Consider the following 20,788-nt stretch of genomic DNA (forward strand, 5'->3'; position numbering starts at 1 on the left):
TCCCCAAGGCCACCCGCCCACCGGTCTGACTCCAAGGCCATGGACGCTCCCTCAGTCCCCGCGGCCCCGGGGAGTTAGAGGAAGGGCCTTGGGATGGGAGCCAGAGAAGCGCCCACCCTCCACAGGGGGACCCCAGAGCACGGTCCACTTGGGACGTCGAGTGGAGGCCCCACCGAGAGCCCATCAGCCTCCAGGGCTTCAGACCAGACCGCAGGACCTTGGCCACGAGGGCAAAGCCGGGGCAGGGTCCCCAGAGCAGGATGGGCCCTCCCCAGAGCGGGGGCAGGGAGGCCGCCCTGACCTCGGGTATGGACGGCGGGCCTGAGGCGGCTGCTTGGGGTACTGCTTCCGTCCAGCGGTGGGCAACGTGAGGGCTGAGCTATGCCCCATCTCCTAGCACTGCCTGCCGTGGAGTGGGAAGTGGGGTCCTTGGTGCCGAGCTTTCTGGAGGGCAGCTGTGAGCCTGGCTGAAGGGTCACATCTCAGATGGTGCCCTCATCAGCGGCCCACCGACCGGCCAACCACGGGCCTTCTGGGTACAGCATCCCTGACGCGGCAGGGGCTGCAGCTGGGGCGGCCCTCAGGCTCCAACACCACCTCCTGGCTCTCTGGGCCCCCATCCCATCTCCCCGCTGAGACGGACCCCGTGCAGGGCAGGAACCACTTCCCGCTGCATCAGCCCGGCCCCTCGCACAGAGCTGACGCACAGTAGGTGCCCGGGAGGGCGTGCTGGCCCCCTGGGGGCACACACAGGGAGGCAAAGGGAGCAGGAGAAGCTGCCCTGTGACCTGACTCCGGCTGCCCCACCCTTCCTGGCCCAAACAGGTGCCCAGAGAGGCACCACCAGCTCAGGAGACTGGGCATGAGTACAGAAAGTCAAACAGTGAGATACACAGCCACAGGGGTCACGACAGAAGAGGGTTAACTGCTAAAGGACGCAAACAGACATGAAGGGCCAAGGGAGCTGTGTCAGCATTAGAAAAGGCTTCAAGGAGAAGCGGGCTTTCGTCTGAGCCTTGAAGGTGGGGTGGGGATGTGAAAACCCAAAACGGCTCCTAGTGAGCGAAGGCCCAGAAGTGGGAAAGCCTGCGGGGGTGGGTGCTGGGGGGACCTCAGCTGTCCCCCAGGGTTCAAAGGGGGTGGGGGGGGGGAAGGCCGGCGAGCAGGGACCAGCCCACACGCGGGACAGGCAGGAACCTGACCCAGCAGGCGGGGGCAGGAACCAGGGAATACTCAACCAACCAGGCAGATCCTGGCCTCCTGACTTCCCAGCCCTTCCGCTTCAGGAAGAAAAGCACACGTGAAGGATCGCAGCCCCGGCCTTCAGGAGACGTAGGGATGCCGCCCACGAATCAGTAAGGAAAAGACAGGTGACCCAGTAGCGAAATGAGCAGAAGACTTAAAGAGGCACCGCGAGGAAGGCCAGCGAGTGCGTGGAAAGGGGCTCCACTGCTCAGTCACCGGGGGAATCAACGGAGAGACCACACCCACCCACCCGAACAGCTGAGACAAAAAGACAGAAAACACCAAGGGTTCGCAAGAATGTGGGGCAGGAGGAGAAACTGGCAAGAGTATTCGGGAAAATGCATAACCTCCGATGAAACACAAGGCACACACACAGCCCAGACGCAGCAACTGAAAGGCGTTTATCAAAAGCACAGGAAGCGGTTTGAGCGTGCGGCGGGGCCTAGGCTCAGGACCCACGAAGCCAGAGAAGGCCTTGGCCGGCAGGGCCTGGGCAGGGGGACGTTCAAGCGTGGGGCGGGGCCTCTGCTTAGGACCTTGCGCGGAAGGGGAACGGCAGCACGTGGAAAGGAGGGCCTCCGGAGTGTGGGGTTCCCGAGCGTGGAGGATCGTATGTTCCAGCAGAATGTGCTTCCTTTAGAATTGCCGAACAGACTTTTACAAGAGTAAGTACTGATGATGATACTGAAACAAATTCATCAACATTTATGAAGGAAATGAGAGAGCCATCATCTATTATTACATGAGAAAATGCGTCACCATAATAATGATGAATGAAAATACTGCTGGTTATAAAGTCAAGGAAACTGCCCTGTGAAACTGGGCTATCATTTGGCAGTGTTGTTGAGTTTTCCCTTCTAAATTCAGGTTATATAGGTTGTTACAAGATACTGAGGGACTCCCCTGGTGGCGCAGTGGTTAAGAATCCGCCTGCCAATGCAGGGGACACGGGTTCGAGCCCTGGTCCGGGAACATCCCACATGCCGCGGAGCAGCTAAGCCCGTGCGCCACAACTACTGAGCCTGCGCTCTAGAGCCCGTGAGCCACAGCTACTGAAGCCCGCGCCCCTAGAGCCCGTGCTCCACAACAAGAGAAGCCAGCGCGATGAGAAGCCCGCGCACCGCAACGAAGGAGTAGCCCCCGCTCGCCGCAACTAGAGAAAGCCCACGCACAGCAACAAAGACCCAACGCAGCCAAAAATAAATAAATAAATAAATAAAAATTTTAAAAAAACATAGAAAGCAGGTGAATGACAGCCCCAGACTGGAAACTACCTAAAGGTCATCAACAGTAGACAGACGGGTAAGTGGAGGTGCATGGTCACGACGAAACATGACCGCCGCGCGAAGAAATAAACCGAATGACGGGCAGCGAGACTGTGAATGTCGCAGGCGAAGCTCTGCGTGAAAGAAGACCGTCACAGGTGAGGGCGTTGGGGGCCGTGTTATTCCAGATCAAAACCAGGCAGAACTAGTCGACGGTGCCAGAGTGAGGCTGGGGAGATGCCCGGAATCCCTGCCCATCTTGGGGCGCCGGGGGTGCTCTGTCCCCTGGTCTGGCTGCCGGTGACGCAGGCTTGTTCCGTTTGTGACCCAACCGGGCTGACAGTCTGTGCACTCTCCTGGACTGATGTTGTACGTCAGTCAAACGTCTCTCAAAGGAGGACACGTGCAGAAGCTTGTCCGGGGCACCTTCTCTCCGGCGTCCCCCCCACCCTGGAGGTACGGCCTCTCCTGAACTTCACACGTTTCCTCACACGTGTGGCAGAGCCTCCAACGCTCTCTCAGGCTCCCAGCATCTTAGCTGGACCCCTCCCTCCAGCCCTGACACCCTCCAGGAAAAAGCACTTGGTTGGGGGGGTGGGTGACCTGCCACGTTAACGCAGCAGTGGGCTGGGGGCTAGCGGGGAGGTGCCCGGGAGCCCAGCCTGGATTGGAGGGAGGCGGGCAGCACAGCAGGGAGACAGAGCCCTTGGTGCAATCGGGCTCCTGGAATCCCACCCTCTCCCAGCAAACCGCCTGCCCAGGAAGTAACTGTGGGACAAACAGCACTTTTATCTCCTAAAGAGTGAAATAAACGAGAATAGAGCCGTTTCCGCTCACCTGGTGGCATCACTCGTTCTCTGGGCAAAGTGTGTCTAGAGGTTATGAGAGGTGGGGCTGGGGGTACATGTTGAGAGAGACTGATCTCACTAGTGATCCCCTCCACCCCAGGCCCCCCTCCTCACCACCGCTGCTCACGCCAACAGGAAGTCCACTAGTGGTTAATCCACCAGCGACGCGGGGAATCACCGGCGTCCACCTATCCAGGTCCAGGCATTCAGCACCCCATGCTTCCTTCCATACACCCAATGCCGCCATCATTCTGGAAATTCGAGGCCCAGGTCCCCTGGTGTCTCTGCCCCAAGGGCCCTCTGGAATCAACCTTTCTTAAACATCCACAGTCTTTCCCATGTACTTCACCCCACTGCCCCATCTCACCCGCAGGCAGGGTTGCCATGTGAGGGAGAGAGGAAAGTTCGGGGAAACGTACCCTTGGAAGCTGGTGTCTGGGTGAGGTGCCTGCGTTTCTCTTTTTAATGCTTTGTTGCAAAATGCACCGGGTGTTTTATTTCAGTCCAGACTGAAGCACATTCCAGGGCAAATTTCCTATCGCCTGTCACAGCTCAGGGGAAAAACGAACGCACGTTTCCCAGCTCCATCACCTAGGGAAACAGGCTCGCGGCAGAAAGTGTGTTTCCTGCAAGTCAGGCGAGGGAATGAGGTCATCGGGAAGCAGTCTCACGGGGTCCGAGGCGAGTGCCGGGTGCCCCTGGGGCCGGAGAGAGGACCAGCCCGGGGGACGTGGCCGTGGTCCCCGTTAGCATGTGCTCCCCGGGTCCTCGCTTGTTGCCCTCCTGCCTCAGCCTGGCTTCTCCTTGTCACCCCGCCTCCCATCCTAACCTCGGACAGACAGGGTCTCAGGGAAAACAGGCAACTTCTCTCCTTCTCGAGGGTGGAGTCCCTGCCACCTGGGTCTCCAACGGCCAAAGAAAGAGGGGCTGAGGTCTGGGGCAGGGGCTCCCCACTCCCAGGTCCCCCACGAGGCCGAGGACAAGTTACCCTGAAACCCATTCCCGACACTCTGCCGGGCGGGGCAGGTGGAGGCCCTCCACCCCTGACCGCCGGCCCTGGCTCTCTGCCCGCACACCCCCCGGCCACTCCCCGCCCCCGCACGCGGCCCAGCTGCCCCCCCCAGCCCCTGCAGTTTTGTTCCGTGACCCCCTCCATCTGTCTGGAAGGCGCCGGCTCTCCTTCAGGACGTCTTCCTGACTTCCTTGGGCAGAACTGACAGCCCCCTCCTTTCACCACTTTGCCGTAGGAGTTCATCTCAACACACCGTCCTGTGCGGTGTGCTGCCCCTGAGCTGGCGCGGGGCAGGGACCGTGTCTGAGCACCTCCACGCCCGCAGCACCTGGCAGCGCCTGCCCCCTGCCGAGTCCCCACTAAAACGTCGGCCGCATGAACGAGTGAGGCTGGCAAGGACCCGCCCGCCGGCTGTGTGTCCTCGAGAAGGTCCCCAGCCCAGCAGTCCCGCACGTGCCAGGTGTGAGATGCTGCCCCGTCACCTCCTCCATCTCCCCCCTCCTGCCTGGAGCAGAGAGGAGCCCAGAGCGTGGCCCCGCTGGGCGGGTTGTGGGCCTTCAGCTGGACTGGGCGCTGAGTGACTGCTGGGCAGAGAAGGGGGGCTGTGAGGGGGCCCCCCCCGGACACCGGAGAGAGAGCCTGAGGGTGGTGACACCCCGGACCGCCTGCTCAGACAGGAAGGGCTGATCTGTGAGAAACAGCCTCGCTGGCTTGTTTTTAAAGAATAGATCCTCTTCCATGCCATTAATTTTCCCCTTTGGGAACCTGAGACATAAAAGCTATGCTTTCCTCCCTCTCCCGTGCCTTCCTATTTGCCAAGTCCTTTGCACCAAACACTGAACTGAAGCTGAAATAAGAAGAACGGCCGTCTCTTCAGCCATCACAGCCCTGAGGGCACATTCTCGGAGGGGGGACAGTGGCCCAGACGGCAGCTGGTCAGCCAGCGCCCCTCCTGCCGCGGCAGAGGCTGGGACAACAGAGATGCCATCGTGGGCAAGAGCTCGTGGCCACGGCCTCTGGTCCCCGTCACCCCTCAGACCCGGGGCTGGACTTCAGGGCAGAACACCAACGTGCATCCACCCCCCCCACCTGCAGTGTGAACTCCGGCCACGCTGCTGAGTCTCGGTCGTCCCGTCTGTAAAGTGGGCTGATGCACTGCCTGCACCCTCCTCCTCCGCCCCTGGCACCAGCGAGGAGGACCCTGTCACTAAAACACTCTGCCCACCCTGATGGAGGACACAGGCTCAAGCCACAGTCCTGGGAGACCTTCTACTGGCCTCCTGGACGGCGCCCAGGTAGCAAGGGCAGACGTGCGTCGGGTTGGCGAAGAGAGAGCTACCGAGGGATCTGGCTCTGCACCCAAATCCCCAATCACATGTTCCTCTCTGCTGAGCAAGCGCCACTCACGGTCTGCCCTGCCCACCGCGTTGCAGGGGACCTTGCGGGGGGTGGGGGAAGTGCAGACCCAGGCGGCTGCAACAGGGGGTGCGGGCTGGAGCCCGGGAAAAACTTCTCGACCACGGAAGGAGCTTGCAGGACGTGGAAACAGATGGTCAGAGGAAACGGCCCATCTCTCGGGGTCTTTCAGAACTGGCGAGTGTGGGCCGAGTTAGCCTTTGTGCCTGAAGCAGTGTCCGCAGGCGGCCCCTCACCCCCCTCCGGCAGTGATGGCAGAGCCGGGACAGCGTGGCAGAGGGAAGATCAAACGGGAGTCAGGGTGTGCAGGCCCTGGTCGTGGCCTGCAACTCCATGGAGGGTTAAACGCTCATGGGAGCGGCTCCAAGGGGGCCGACCCCACACCGACAGAGCCGGGGGCCGTGGAGGCTCTGCGGGGGGGGGGGGGGGGGGAGGCTCTCCCTCCATCCCCACCATGGGGCCAGGCCCCGAGCAAATCCTAGCCCAGGCTCCTCCCTAAACACGGGCTCTGCTGTACTCTGCACCCTGCAGAGCTGATCAGGAGGGGCGGGACGGGGGTGGGGTGGGGTGGGGGTGATGGAGGGAGGAGGCTGGTGCAGACCCCTAAGCACACACCGGGAGCACAGCAGACTCTGCCCGGCACACACACACACACACACACACACACACACACACACACACAAAGACATTCCCATCCTCCCATCCCCCACAGGGACCAGCCAACCTTCTCAGCTGCTGTGGCTGTAATTCTATCCCGGGATCCCAATGACATCATTTACTACCCACCAGCCATATGACCTTAGGCAAATCACTTAAATCCTCTGAGTGTCCTTCCTCATCTGTACTAGAAGGCCATTCTCCAGGACTGCTTTAAGTCCCCAGGGGCAGGCATTGTGGGTGGACCCTCTGTCCACCATCAGTGTCCCACTGCCTCGCAGACACCCCGGGGGCTGCCTGCCCCCTGCCCCGCTGCCCGCCAGTTCACTGACATTCCAAACACTGGGCAGCAGAGACACCCCACAAAGCAGGCAAGTCCTGTCCCCAGAATTAAGGACTCTGGGCCCTGCCCCTCCCCCGCAAAGTTCACCCTGAGAAGGCTTCCCCGCCGGCCCCCTTGCACAAAACCCCATCCCCCCCGGGGAAGAACCCCCCACCCCAGGGCTCTGAGAGTCAGGGAAAGCCAGGAGTCCCACACCTCCCAGGAGGGCAGCGGGTAACATCTGATTACACCAGCCTGCTCCAGCCCCGCTGAGTCTTTCATACAGGAGCAGTGATCCATCAGTCACCATCAATTATTCGCCCACGTCAGGGCCAGAGCCAGGCACGCAGCCCGGGGGCCGCTGGAGCAGGTCCCCCCGCCACCCTACCTCCACTCCCCCGAAGGCAGTCGATCACCTCTCCCATCCCCCCCCATCCCGCCCACCCGGGGTCTCACGAGCGCCCACCTCTGGAACGCGTACACGATAGTCAGATGGCTATCACCCCGCTGAACACATGGCCAGCAAGTCACAGGCCAAGCAAAGGCCGGCACACAGAAGCCTCACAGCAAGGATTTCCAAGAATCAAGAAACAGAGAGACCTGCTCTCTGTCAAGGTGGACAGGCATGTCTGGTGGCAGAGGTGCCTGGGCAAAAGGCCCCAGGCTCCGTGTCCCCAGAAAGACGCCCACTGCCAGCCCAGCCCCGGCCCCATCCTGAAGGTCCCCTTTCCGCAAGGAGAGGTCACAGGATCCTGGACTCTAAAAGTCAAAGAGGAGGGACTTCCCTGCTGGTCCAGTGGTTGGCACTTTGCCTTCCAATGCAGGGGGTGCGGGTTCGATCCCTGGTCGGGGGGCTGAGATCCCACATGCCTCGCAGCCAAAAACCGAAACATAAAACCGAAGTGATATTGTAACAGACTCAATAAATACTTTAAAAATGGTCCATATCAAAAAAAAAGGTCTTTAAAAAATAAATAAATAAAATAAAAGTCAAAAAGGAAAGGCCCTCAGGACCAAGCCAGCAGTGCTGCAGGTCCCTCCAACAGCACGACCACTGAACCCACCCGCGGACAAGGCCCTCCCATCAGCATTCGCCCAGTAAACATTTACTCGGCATCTTCCAAGGGTCAGGTGCCAAACACGACACTAGTTTACACCCAGCACAGCCCAAGTCCTTGCTGACCGCCTTCCTAAGAGTGGGTCACGGTCAGTCTTTGTGGATCAGGTGTTGTTCACTGGGCCCAGCAGGAGATGAGACGGGGAATCAGTTCTCCTTCGGACCAGAGCCTGGAGCTCGCAGCAGTGAGGCCGGGGCGTCCAGCTTGCTCCCCCAGGCCGGCCCTGTACCACAGCCACCTCCCTGTTTGGCAGTGGTTTTCCAGACTGGACCTTGGCAATGAGCATTCCTGGTGCCAGAGGTTTAAGCCCCAGGTCTCCCGCCCACAAGAACACTGTACCCACGCGTGTACCCAGCTGTCTTCTCTGCCAGGATCTGCCTCACTTGTCCCTGCCCTGCCCTACTCCCGGATCTGGTTCTGCCCACGGGTGAGGAAGGCAGCAGACCACCTGGTGTTATGAATGGCATGAGGAAGCACTGCCCAAAATACAGCCCGGTGGGGGGGGGCAGGGGAGGGTAGGCCTGGGTGGCAGGGACACCAAGTAGGCACTGGCATCTCCGAGCGGAGTTCGCAGGGAGAGGCACCAAAGGGGAGACAGCAGGTAACCTGACTACTGCGAGGATTTTCCCTTTTGTTAGGTGAGTCCTGGAGGGTCCTAGTGACCCCATGAGGAGGGTGGCACCTGGGCTGCCTGCCTCTCATGACTCAAGGGATGACAGTTACACCTTCTGTCCTGGCCACGTGCCCTAGACAGGGACACGGGAGGGCGTGGATTATCCGCTTTGGAAGGTATATGGTGGTCCAGGTGGAGCTGTGGGTGGGGAAGGATAGAAAGGGAAGGAACAGAGGCGGAAGAGACCTCCTCCACCTGCAGGGCGCCCTGAGCTCCGGAAGCAGAGGAATGAGCCTGTTCAGATGAAAGGAGAGGCCGCAAAGCAGCGCTGCCCAGCCGCAGGGCCCTCAGAGCTCTGGAGAGCCGCCAGCCCCTGCCCCCTGCCCCGGCAGCTGCCCCCGCGCCCTCCTACCCGGCCACGCCCCCCGCCTGCGGGCCGCCCCCAGCTCAGCCCTCACGCCCGCTCCGACCCACCAGTCTCGAATCCCGGTGCAGCCCCCGCTCCAGGGAGGCCCACCCCAGCCTCGCTTCCTGCTGGGTCCCCGCAAAAGCCTGCCCCTCCCACCAGCCCAGGCTGGTGCCCGCACGAGAGGAGTGGGCAGTGAGGCGTCAGGATAAGGGCCAGAGGGACGAAGTCGCTGACACTGGGAGGCCGCAGCCGGATTCCAGGTCCTGAGGTCGTGTGTCGTGTGTCCCTGGCGCCCACAAGCTAACCGTCCCAACCCAGGCCGCGCGTCAAACTGCTCCTGAAGGCCTCCTGCTAAAGGCGTCCCAGCCACGGGCTCACGGCAGAGGTGCTTGGAGCCCGTGCCCCCATTTTATCGTAAAAAGTGGGACCCAGGGGGGAAAGGCGGCTCGGCCACGGTCTCAAAGAGAGGGAACAATATCCACCACACCGGTTGTCCCCTCACCCCCGCCTCTGTCTCCGCCGAAGGTTAGGACGCAGCCGGGACCCTCCATCAACTGAGGCGCGTGGGGCTCTGTCCGTGGTGCTGAACCGCCGCCGCCCCGCGCGCTGTCAGCCCCGCGGGGGCCTTGGCATTGCGGGGGCGGGGGGCGGGTCCATCCTTCTGCAAGGATGGGGGATAAAGAGGCAGACGTCCCGGAGCATGGGAACGGGGAAGCCCACCACTCCAACACCCACCGCTGCTCGTGTCCTGAACTGGGCGTGCGCACCTGAGCGGAGCTTCTGAGATACGGTCCTTACAGAGAAGTTAGTGAGAAAAGAGGACTGATCTGGTGAGTCCCAGGGTTCCCAAGAGGAAACTTTCTAAGAAGGAATTCAGAAGAGAAATGTGGAGGATATGTAACAGGAGAACCTTTCAAGGGTGTGGGGGGATTCTGAAGGGTCCTGCCAAGAAGCTGGAGGTCAGGTGTCAGGATCTTTCAAGGTCACAGGTCCAAAGTCCAGAACCATGACCCTGACCCTTCTGGGGGGGTCCTTGGAGTCTAGTGGGCAGAGTGTCAAAACATTAATGAACTGTCTATCTGTCCTCTGTTGGTGGCAAAGTAACTTCAGATTAGGTTTATGTGTTTCTAGCATAAACCCTGAGATTCGCTGGGAACATTTGAAACAACATCAGGGTTGTGTTGAAAAGAAGGGGCTGAGTCTATCCCGAGCCCCAGCCTGGAGTCTCTGCTGAAAAACCGAGAAGCCGTATTCCTCAGGGACCTGGTTCTCTACTGTCCCTTCACTACTGAGCTTGAGTGATGGTGGCGTGTTGCCGGGCAAACATTCCGCATGTGTGAATGGACCGCACACAAAAGAGCCGTTTCAGCAGGACATGCACAGCCTCCTGGATTTAAATGGGCAGAACAGGTGGTGGGAGCACCTGCGAGTTCCCCTGCAGGTTTGACTCTCACAACTGAAGTCTCCTGATGCTGGGTCCACACACAGACACACACACACCACCCCTTACCCTGGAGACAGCGTCACGGCACGGATGAAGGGGGCTTTCACCCTGCTAAGCCCCTCTCGCCCGGCGTTATTCTCCCCACACACACACTGAGATGCACCCACTGAACATGGTGACACCGGCACACAGCTCTCCCCACACAGACCCTAGGAGGGAGGCAGTTGTGGTGGTCAGTCCACCCTCTCCTAAACCTACCCTGGCCCAGGCTCTCCTCTGGGAAGGAGGTCTCACCACCTGCTCAGTCTTCTGTCACAATGTCTAACAACATTTACTGTTCAGAAACTCCTCTTGCATCCACTTGAAATACTTCACACTTTAGGTTAATCCTATTGCCTTTCTGACATCGTGAATCATTTTTAAAGATGTGGAGAGTCTCCCTCGTTGGAAGTGGGGAACAGGGTTTCATCGGACCCCCCGACCCACATACACACGGAGAACCTGTGGCCACGGGTGACGACAACAAAAAAGTCCAAGGACACAAAGGTCCCTCGAGAGGGCATCTGATCCTCCCATTTCCAGGGACAGCACTGCCCCAGGGTCCCCTGAGGAGAAGGCCTGGAGGAGCCCATCTCCCGCCCTTGTTTCTGGGTCTGAAACGTGAAACACCCTGGCCTCCCTTAACCCCCAAGCCCAGCCCCCCCTCCCCCCCAGCAATCACATCACCAGCAACTAATACACTTCTCAGAAGCCATATTTCTATTACAGCAGGACAAGAGAGCAAAGGTGTAATTGGGCTCGAAGTGATTGAGTGTGACAACTGCACAGTTAGCCACATGTGTCATCAAGAGACGGGAACTAGGGACAGTTCATGCTCAAAAACTCATTTCCCAGAGGACCTGACATCGCCCTCTCACAGACCTCCAGACGGTGCTGACATCAGTGGCTAAGCCAGGAGGAGAGATCCGTGGACTTGTCTGAGGGGGAGACCTTGGGAGGTCATCCACCACCCGCACCTCCGCACAAACACTCTCTCTGAAAAGCTCTTTCTCTGCTTTTCTGGAACATCTATCCGACACCCTCTCTTCACCCCTTTGATCACCTGCCAGATGTCTCAGTGCCACAAGCAGGAAAGTGCAGCCTAATATCTACCCTAAGCCCTGCGTGCCTCAGTTCTCAACCGCTGCTCTAGTCCACCCCTCAGGGCAGTGCCAGCCACTTCTCCTGTCCCGTCTCCATCCCTGACCCCGGCCACACTGGGGACACACCTGCACGCCCACTCACCATCTGAGACACCCCTGGCTCTCGAGCTGTTCTCCATCCCCCTGCTCTCTGGAGGGAGGGCCAAGGAGCCTTCTCAGCCCTGTTCCTGAATTCCTGTCCCAACCTCCAGGGGAAGAACTATAGTTTGGCCTTTGAAAACCTTGAATGCTTTCCTGGGGCTCTGAGAAGGGGCGGCAGGATTTTCCAGCCAATCTCCTCATTTTACAGAGGAAGGGACAGCTACAAAGAGGGAAAGTGACCAGCTGGAGGCCACCTGGCAAACTGAAGGCAGAGACCACACTGCCCGTCCCTCTACAACCCAGGCCCTGCCCCCAACTCAGAGCTCCTCCCACAGCCCCGCCCACAGGTGCAGTGCTGCTCGGGTGCACCCACACCCCCGGCAGTCCCGGAGGCCCCTCCGCAGCCCAGGAGTCAGGCTGAGCCCCACCACTCCCAACTGCTGGCGCCCCCAGCATTAACCCTTGGGACGCTGGGCACTTTTTACTTCGTACCAATTATCACAATCGTAACTAAGTGACCATCTTTTGTTTACTGTCCTGCCTCCTCAGACTGTAAGGGCCCCGAGGGCAGGGACCGGTCAGCTCTGTTCCAGCAGAGTGCCTGCTCGTGGGTGGAATGAACGAGTGAGTGAGTGAGTGGGAGGCTGGAGGGGGTGGGGGCCTGGCCAGGGACACACAGGGAGGGGCTGTGAGGCCGGGGGCCCCGCTTCTGTACCAGCTCCAACACTGAGGACGGAGGACAGGCGACGTCGTGACTTTCCTTCCCTGGAGAACTCAAGCACGGAAAGGATGCTTGACACCGGGGGCTGGTTTGCTCCAGGCGAGCCTTCAGGTTGCTGGAAGGAGTGAATGAGTCTACATGCTTCTGTACGTGCCTCTCCCCCCTCGTCCTTCCCTACGTGCCTCTCCCCCCTCGTCCTTCCCCAAACACCTCTGTCACCAGGGCAGCGCGCCAGGTCCTGACACACACGCACCATCTCACCCACCCCGCACCAAGCCCCTGCGGCCCCTGAGTGACCCCCTCCAGGAGGAGCTGCAGCCTGGAGATACGGCCTCAGGGTCAATTTCATCCTCAATTTCCAAAGAATGTGAGAGAGAGGAACCCGTGCCCACGGGCAGGCTGCCAGCCGTGGGTGCACAGCGGGTGTGCCTTGTGTGTTTGTGTGAAATCGTGGCTCTTCCCTACCCTGAGCAACATGCCCGGAGGTGCCGCAAACCCCAGACAAGAAGGAAATGCTCTCTGGAAGGGGGGCCGCTTCGGATCCGTCTAGTTCATTAAGGGCCACAGCCCAGGGTCCCAGAACTGAGAGTCCTGGGGGTCCCAACCCGCCCTAGGGAGGCCCCTGCCATCCTCTGAGCACCTCCAATCACTCTTGAGTTCTCTGCCCACTAGTGCCAGCCCAGGGCCCACCTTCAGCTCCTGGGTGCAAGGAGGATGAGCCAGAGGGGAGGAGAGCTGGAGAGCGAAGAACTCCCGCTGCAGCTGGAAGACCCCACGGGACACGTCCAGGGTCTGGACGCCCACCGCCCTCCCCAGGAAAGGACAAACTGCTCCAGTGACCCTTCCCATCCGGGGCTGGCGGAACCCATCCTTTCCTGCCTTGGTCTTGCCCCACTCCTGGACTATGGTGGGTAGCCCAGGATGGCTGAGCCAGGAAGCAGCCACGTGCCAGCGCCGTCACTTCCTGCCGTGAAGAGCAGGACGTGGGGCCCCACAGGGCCCAGTCCGCGTGTGCAGGCACCCACCCTTGCCCGGAGGCAGCCTTCCAGCAGCCTCCAGGCCTCCCCGCCCTCCGCTCACCCTCCCGGGATGATCTGACCCCAGCCTCTCAGAGCCAGAGCCGCGGAAGCCACGGAACAGACGGCAAGACTTCCTGTCCTTCCCACCTCGGACACCACGGCGCTGGGTCTGCCTTCCCATACCCCCTCCACCCCCGCTCACCACCTACCCCTGGGGGAAGCCTGGGGACGCCTCCCAGCCTCTGCAGGGGTGAGGACCTGCCTTCTGGCACTGTCCGTGACCCCTGGGCGCCCCTGCTGCTCCTCTCCCAGGAGCCCTGCTTGGCTGGGGGTGGGCCCGGGTCTCCCCACGAAGCCTCAGACCTCAGGGCGGTTGCCGACCGCGGGCTGGGCCCTGTCCCCTCCCTGCCCCCAGGAGCGCCCAGTTCCCAGCATCATAAAGCTAATCCAGAGGCTTCCCTGGTGGCGCAGTGGTTGAGAATCTGCCTGCCAATGCAGGGGACACGGGTTCGAGCCCTGGTCTGGGAAGATCCCACGTGCCGCGGAGCAACTGGGCCCGTGAGCCACAACTACTGAGCCTGCGCGTCTGGAGCCTGTGCTCCGGAACGAGAGGCCGCAATAGTGAGGGGCCTGCGCACCGCGATGAAGAGTGGCCCCCGCTCGCCGCAACTAGAGAAAGCCCTCGCACAGAAACGAAGACCCAACACAGCCAAAAATAAATAAATAAATAAATAAATAAATTTATTAAAAAAAAAAAAAAAGCTAATCCAATTTCTTGGCTGTGCTCCCCTCTGCCCGCTGCAGTGCCAGGATGGATCTGGAACCGGGGCAGCCTCATTAAAGGGATGCCTTTTCCTCCCCGTGGGAGAGCCAGCCCTGTCCCCTCCTGTCACTTAACCCCGTGCTTCCTGCTCACAGCGACCCGGCCACACCTCCACCTTCCTTGGCTCCTGGCGGCGGGGCTGGGCGTCAGCCCCCAGGCCTGCTTCCTGGGATCCCAAGCACTCGGCCCCCAGGTTCTTGTTTACCCTCCCTGCACCCCTCCCTCCAGGTGGGTACAGGGAACCCAGGACCTGGCCCCTGACCTCCGACCCCATCACTGGGCCTGAGATGGGCCCATGTCAGTGGGCACAAGGGACCACAGCTGACGGTGAAGGGGAAGCCAGGCAGCCCCAGGAGGACAGAGATGAAGGACGGTGTGCTGGCTTCTGTGCAAACACACACAGGAGGTCACAAAGGTCACAAAGGGCTTCGTTTCTGTAAACAGCAGGAAAGTTGCTCCCTCGGTCACTTTCCAAAAGAAGGACAGGCCCGAGACACGGGGTGATCAGTTCAGACCAGAGTCGAGGTCAGGAGGAGACACTCCACGCACACCTTCCCGCCCTCGGGGGGGTCCTTGCACTCCAAAGCTGACCTGGGGATGTCACCTCTGCTCCGGGAGGGGACAGACAGGCAGCCCCACGGGCCCCAGGCCTCACACGCATGCCCACCCCACCTGGTGCCGACAGCACAGCATCTGCGCTTCAGAGGAAACCGAACCTAGGAGTGGGCGTGAGGAAGGGGCTACAAGGAGAAAGAATGGGAAGACAGGGGCTGAGAGATGAAGGTGCAAGGCAGCCCCTCTCACTCGCACACACGCACGCACGCACCCGCTGCAGTCGGTGACAAGTCTGCTTTCTCCACAGCCGAGCAGGAAGCCGGGTGCAGAGCCATCTCCCCCTCGCCTCCCCAACGACCAGCTGCCGTTGTCCCCACCCTGCCCCGGCTGGGCAGCCTGAGCTAAAGGGCTTGCAGGAGGACTGGGGTGAGCTTCCGTGATTTGGCCTCCGTACCCCTGCCTCTGCTGGGCTGCGGGGAGGGTTAAGTGCCTCCCGCCCCCCCATCCTCAGTCTCAGAGCCCCTCCCACTCCTCCGTTCATTTCCCTGTTCCCATCTCCCTAGCACCAGGCTCACAGTTACAGCCACTACCCTCGATACTAAATGCATGGCATGGGTGAATTATGCTCTAATTGCAATATTCCCTAAGTGCTAAATTCCAGGGCCACGGCATCAGCCCAATTATGGGAAGCCCTGCTAGGGCTCTCCGTGGCCTGAGGACGCCCCATCCCACTCAGAGGCGCCTGGTCCCCACAAAGACCTCAGGGGAGCCTCCCCTGCCCGGCCACGGTCCTACCCCGGTCCCGGGGTGCCCAGCGATGGGCCTCAGGCTTCCCAGCTTCTTGGCGGAGGGCACAGAGGGCTCCACAGTCAGAGGAAACCTGGCTCTGGGGGGCGGCAGTCCTGGGCCAGGAGCACCAGGAGGCCCAGCCCCACAGTCAGCGGAAACCTGGCTCTGGGGGGCGGCAGTCCTGGGCCAGGAGCACCGGGAGGCCCAGCCCCACAGTCAGCGGAAACCTGGCTCTGGGGGGCGGCAGTCCTGGGCCAGGAGCACCGGGAGGCCCAGCCCCACAGTCAGAGGAAACCTGGCTCTGGGGGGCGGCAGTCCTGGGCCAGGAGCACCGGGAGGCCCAGCCCTGCGGGGGCGCCCCCAGGCTGCTCCCTTCTGCGCTGGCACCTTTTAGGAGTAGGTCTTAGTCCGTCTGCACCGGGAGTGGAAGGACGGGAGCCAAGGAGCAGCCTGTGGGTGGCCCTAGCCGCCCTCGCCGGCCAGGCTGGGAGCAGGGCTGGGAGTTCCACGAGGACCCTGCCTTCTCAAGCCCGGACGTGAAGGAGGAGCAGTCAGACACCAACTCGATCCCATTTCCCTCTGCTTTCCAAGGAGCCCCTCTCTATCCAGTCGGTCCCCACGGCCCCCAACATGCATGCGCACACACGTATGCGTGCACACACGTGTGTACACACGCGCGTGTACACAGGCCTGTGTCCTGCTGCTGCTGGGAGGCAGAGGAAGCCTGTAATTAGAGAATTTGGGCCTTGCGGAGGCTCCTGGTGCCAAGCCAGCGTCCCACTCAGACAAGGCTACCGAGGCCGGGGCCCCTCCATCTCTCTGGCGCACCCGCCACGGCTCCCCCCCCCCACCCCCTTCAGGGCAGGCGCTCCTGAGGCTGCCCAAGCGCCCTGGCGAGTGCCATGAAAACCCAGCACCAGCGCAGGAGGCCGGCTCAATTTTGCCAAGGGGTCGCCACCTCATCTGGGAAACGTCTGTTGCTTGTGCTCAGAGTATGAATGGCCTCATCCCTGAGGACCCGCGAGCGTGTCTGTCGAGGGCTCCACAGGCGGAGCTCGTGGGAAGGGGCAGGGAGGGGAGGAGAGCCCCCAGGACGCCCCCCCTCGGTGGTGCGAGATTTTGAACAGGTCACATAACTTCTCTGGGCCTTTGCCGCCTCACTGTGAAATGGGACAGGGGTGGCTGTTCCGAGGACCGCAGTGACGAGAGAGGCAAAAGCTTCATCACGGGGGACGGACCGAGGGAGAGGAGGGCTTGACGAAGCAGCGGGTCGACCCCCAGCTCCGTGTCCCCCCGGCCACGCCGGCCACCGCGGCTCTGCCCACGGCGAACGCGGAGCTCCAAGGCCCCAGACGAGCAGCCGGAGATGAGCCTCTCCTGACTTCACAACAGCAGTCGGGCTCCCCTTCTTCTTCTTTCGCCCGACCCCCAATCTGGGGACTGCCCGGTAGCACCAAACCCTCCAGGGTCAGTGACCGTTATAATGGCCCCAGCAACTCGTACCCCACTTTCCTAAGCGGCCAGGTCTGGAAGGGGCCTAGCATCCAACCTCCAGACCCTGGTGTTCGGTCAGAAGGTCCCACGGCCAGATAGGTGAGGAACTCTGGTGGAGAGTACCTGGGGAGGGGGCTTTCAGGACACCTCTGCGTCCCATGCATTTGGGGATCCTTCTTGGTGTGGAACTTTGGACCCCTGGCTGAAGTTCAGACGTCTTTAGGGGAGGGGCCGGTGGCCAGGGGCTCCCTGCAGTCCAGACTCACAGTGACTGGCCAGGATCCAAATTTACCCGTCACTCTGGCCACTACCCTGAACTCTCAGTTGCAGGGATGAAAATGAAGACTTCTGGGACAAATCCTTCCCCAAAATTAAGCTTTGGTAAGACACGGCTGGGGAGGCATAAATAGCTGCCTGAAAGTCAGAGGGATGAAACGCTGGAAGAGCGCCCAAGGAAGCTATAGCTGCTCCTTCCCTTGAGTTTTTAAGAAAAGCCAAGGGGGAAGTGCCCAGTCCAGCTACGGAACCCAGAAGGAGCCGTCTGTGTGCTAGGAGGCAACGCAATAATGATGAAAGCGCTTCCACGGCGCTCCCGGCGCTGTGCGCTGCTCCAAGCACGTTCCTGTAACTGATTCATTTAATCCTCACCAAGAACCTGTGTCACATGTGTGAGTTTCATCTCCATTCTACTGATGGGGAGACTGAGAAACAGAGTTTGGTTGACTTGCCCACAGTCGGGGTGAGTGGCAGAGCCCGAGGGAGCCCCGGCGACCCGGCTCCAGTCACCACCCGGCCTCAGATAAACATCCACGCTGTGACACTCCTCCAGGAAGCCACGCGGCTCAGCGCGGGCTTCCTGCTCACTGACAACGCAGGACTGGACCCCAGCTCCTCCAACCGGGTGGATGACGGGTATCAACCCGCTGTCTGTGCGGTGATTGTTCACGTAGAGAATTTAGAATTTTATCTGTCCAGCGGGCTATGTTGACAGCTACCAGTTATTAAGTGCTCACTACCCTGTGGAGTGAGTGTTATCACCTCTGTTTTATAGACGAAGCTCACCAGACCTGGTCAGGTTAGCCCATTATATGCATGCTCTCCAAGCATCCTGTATGCTCACCTAACACCTGTCACAGTTGTGATTAATTACCTATGTAATTATCCGTTTAATTGTGTTACTCACTGGACCGTAAGTGCCATGAAGGCAGGAACCAGGTCTGTTTCGTTCCCACTGAATCTCCACTGCCTAGCGTAGCCCCTGGCAGATAGCAGACTCCCAAAAACTAACGGCTGAGTGACGCAGAACCTGACGCTCAGAGCAGCTAAGGAACTTGCCTCGGCCCCAAGGAACGCAAAATCCAAAACGGCAGGGATCTCGTCTGCTGTGCTCACCGTGGTATCCACGGTGACTAGAACAGAGCCTGGCACGTAGTAGGGCTCACCAATAAGCACCTGTTGAATTAATAAAGTCACATTCTGTAATCAGTGGTCAGGAGATTCGAACCCAGGCCTGTAGGGCTCCCAGCCTCGATGCTTCGCTGCTTCCTACGTTAACCACCCCGCCCCGTACTGAGCAAACACCTGCTACTATCCCCTCTGGCTGCCATTCCGGTTCTGAAGGAGCACCCCCATCACCCTGGACCCTGTGTTGTCTGGCTCAAGAAAAGCAAGGCCAGCTTCAGCTAGAACCTACACCAGGAAAGTCCAACTACCCAACCGCGGCGCCAGGTGAAACAGTTCCTCCTTATCCACAGCCTCGGACCACCCATGAGGACGCTCTGTCCAGGGAGGGGGCGGCGAGCCCCACTGTCCCAGCCCAGGAGCCCCAGCCCCCTCCCCCTCCATCCCCACCATCCCCACACCCACTCCCAGCCCGAACACCTGCTGCCCTCTGCCTGAGGGGACCCAGCTGAGCGCCCAGCGGGAGACAGAGGGGCCGGTAGAGGTCACACTTGCCTGGGGCTGGGGAATATTGATTGGCTTGGGGAGGGCAGGGAAGAGGCTTCTGCAGGTCTCTGCTGTGCCAGGGACAGCCCTGTGGCATCTGCCTGGAAGCCGCCTGAGGGTGAAAGGGAGGATGCCCTCCGGCTGCAGTACAAAGTCAGGAGAGCCCGGCCCAGCTCCAGAAAGGGTCTCCCTGCCCCTGCCAGGTCTGCAACTAGGTGCGCGCTTTGCCCAGGGATAAAACCAACACCAGTTATGAGATGAAGCCAGTTGCAAGCTCTTCTGTAGGGAAAGGACAACGTTTACAAACACTAACACCTTTCTCTTTCCCTGGTCCTGATCAGTGGGTAGCAGGTCCCAAAGCTGAAAAAATGAAAATTGTATTCGCGTAATCCCCCCCACCTAAAAACTGTTGCCTGGAAAAAAGTCTTGGACTGCTGAGCAAAACAGACTCTCAGTACAGTAGGCTGGGCTCTACTTCCTGGGGACAGAGGGCCAGGTCCACGTGAGGCTAGAAGTGGAACGCTTACCTCTGCGTCAGCTCCCCCTTGGACAAGGCAGGGAGGGGAGGGGGCGAGCCTCAAGCACAAGAGGTGCCCAGAAAAAGCCAGGCCCCCCAGGGTCATCTGTCCAAGAGCCAGCAGGGCAGGGGAAGTTCACCCGCAGAGAGGAGCCTGGGGTGAGGACCCCGGTAGCGCTGGTCATTCCCTGGGGGCGTGGAGAGGAGAAGGGCTGGGGCCAGGCTCTCTGGGCCAGGCCGCAGTGTGCCTGGCCAGGACCCCTGGCGCTGACTCACCCCCAGAGCCCAGACACAGGCTGCAGCTTGCGGTGCCTGCCAGGCCGCTGCTCACCAGGACGCCAGGCACGTCCCACTGCATCAGAGCTGCCCTGCCCCTCCCACCGGCCCCTGTGCCTGGGTTTTAGGGGCACTGGGCACGGCTCTTTGGCTTCTCTGGTGGTAACAGAGATGTTTCTAGCAGCCTGGAGACTGGACTTGTCGGACCTAAGCAGGGGGAGATGACTTGGGGGGATTAAGCCTGCCCTGTTCTTACGGTCACACCCTCTGATGAAGCGCCCATGTTACGGGGAGCTGGATGGGTGGGTTGAGGGCCATCTATTATACATGGGAGCCTCCCCCAGGGCCGAAGCAGGGGTGGGGGTTGGGGGGAGGGGGCCCCCCAGCTCTCCAGGTCAGATCCTAGCCCACCCTCCCGTCTTTCTGGGTACCCCTGGATCCTAAGGACTTCCTGGTCCTTGTGCCCACCCCACTCCAATCTGGGCAACCCTCTCTCCCCACTGCAGTGCCCCCTCCTGGGCCACCGCCTCCTCTGTCCTTGTGCCGCTTTCGGCCACCACAGGAGAAAGCAGCGGCCAGTACTTAATCCTCTACCCTAACAGCGGAGGGGGGAGGCTGCTGCAGAGGGGAGAGATGGGGCTTTGGCGGCCCCCCTCACACACACACACCATGGGCTGGGGGTGTCCTGGAGGCACCTGTGGAATGTGGGAATGAAAAGGGGGAAGGAGAAAGGATAAATCACCTATCTTTTCAGTTAAAAAATAACCACCCGGTGTCCTGAGACGGGGAGGGAATAGAGGCAGGGGAAGGGGTAACCCCAAGCAGGAGAGTAAATGAAGGAGCCCAGGAAGCGAGTGGGTCTGGGTGCCCAGCGGGGGAGGAGGGCTGCCGCGGGACGGGACGTCCTAGGTCTGCTGAGTCATGAGATTTGGAAGAGGTGAGGGGCGCCTCCATCTCCCTCGCGGCCCTTGTCCCAGTTCCTCCGGACCCTCACTTCCAGACAATCCCTGTAGTT

This window comes from Balaenoptera ricei, chromosome 1, assembly GCF_028023285.1.
Source record: "Balaenoptera ricei isolate mBalRic1 chromosome 1, mBalRic1.hap2, whole genome shotgun sequence".
NCBI lineage: Eukaryota > Metazoa > Chordata > Mammalia > Artiodactyla > Balaenopteridae > Balaenoptera > Balaenoptera ricei.